Here is a 1,905-nt window from a genome sequence, read left to right as displayed (position 1 = left end):
TTTACTAAAATAAGCTTCATTCTAATATAAAATTGTATTGTGCATGTATCGATGAGTCGTTTTTTCATTAAGTAACATTTCATAATGACCGCTTAGTCGCCTGCGATTTCTTCAGCGCAGAAGCAAAAAAAGTAGCTTGTAATATGACCGCGTGGGAAATGTTTAGCCCGGATATTAGCCGGCACAAACGTGGTCTTGCGGACAAACGTACAGACAGAAAGACAAAAAAAGATGGATTTTCGTTATCACCACCGCAAATACATAATGTATATGAAATTGATTTTTTTTTTCAATATTACATGCGTGCATAAAATCCAATTCTTATATCTGTAGATAAATTAATTATGTTAAATAGCGTTGAACACTGAATTACAGAAAAACTGTGGGCGATTAAACCCAAAATATTAATATACTTTTTACGTTATTACTCTTAACAATTGTACGAAAATCCCCCGCAGCAAAAATTCTTTTAACCTTTAATAATAAATCTAGTTTCTTTTTTCCCAGCTTATTTTCACTCAAGCTCTGAGACCGAGAAAGCTGAAATTATATACAAGAAATCCTTTGTTGGAGCTCTAAGCACTAATTTTTATGCGCAATACTAACCGGCGAAACAGTTTTTATTAAAATGTATTTTAAACTCGGCAGATTAAATAATGTACAAAGTATTAAATAGTTTAAAAGAAATTCTTTCGATACCTTTTAAAGCATTTTTATTTTATTACAATTTCAAGCATTCCTAGTAATATTTTAATACTATTACAGATAAGTTAAAATTGTAGTATTCGACCAAGTTATTTGACCCTGTGGACACAAGTGTAACTAAATTATCTTAGCTCACTAGCGCCCTCCTGTCAATTTCAAAAAGCGTTACAAGGTCCTTTTTGTATTGTAGCTGTCATCTCATGTTTTTTTCTTTTACATCATTTACGGAACTCACAGCAGCACCTCAGATGTTCTTGTTTGACTATACAGTACAAAACCAACCTTATGACACTTTTATAGAGAGGGCGGTAGTGAGCTGTCATAATTTAGTTTGACTTACAGCTGGAATAGTGCTACAATATTGTGCATAAGCCGATTGCTAAAATTAAGTATTTAATTACACGTATTTTATTCCATTAATATTATTTAGAAAGTTAAATTATAAATCAAAAGAAAGAAAAAGAATTGAATAATTAATTACGTTCATCTAAACTTTCATTAAGTGATTCGTCGAATATTTAGGGCCATTTCAACGGATAATCCAAAAGAAAAAGTCTGACACATCTATTAAACTTTTGATTTGTATAGGTAAAATTTTCTCGAAGACAAGATGATTTCCAAAGTTAAATTGGAGTTGGGTAAGTTTGACTTAACGACGATTGATCGCACGTCATTCTCTGCTAACCCGACCATTAATTGCTTAAAGATTTTTGGAGTGCCAATCTTCAGCTTACAACTAATTTATGTGTATAATTTTTCATGATACCAGTAATAAATATCTTAAAATGTTCTTTAGCCACGGCTTTGCTAGGAAAAAATTTATATAGAAAATATATCAGATTATTACTTTGTTATTATTATTTTATAAATTTATTCTTCGGCAAAATCTTGGTACGTAACAGTGGTAAAAATAACATCGCGTCTGGCAAACTTTGTTTAAAAATTAATCATTTCGATAAAGTCAATGGCAAAAAGGAATCATTGTTATGACCCAACCTCTCCCAGACAGGTGCTCAAAAAAGCTATTCTATTTTCCGGTTATTGTCGAGAGTAAGCGTTGTTTTCGTGGAATAATTGGCGGTTTACTCTAAAACTCAAGAATTCGCGCAGGTGCTTGACACAGATTCAAAGCTGCCGGCAATCCAGCGTCACAAATTTCACAGTCGCGTTTCGCGAAATCATTGCTTCATTCAGGACTCA

Source organism: Papilio xuthus, unplaced genomic scaffold (genome assembly GCF_000836235.2).
Source record: "Papilio xuthus unplaced genomic scaffold, Pxut_1.1 DF826933.1, whole genome shotgun sequence".
NCBI classification, from domain to species: domain Eukaryota; kingdom Metazoa; phylum Arthropoda; class Insecta; order Lepidoptera; family Papilionidae; genus Papilio; species Papilio xuthus.
This window is presented reverse-complemented; position numbering follows the sequence as displayed.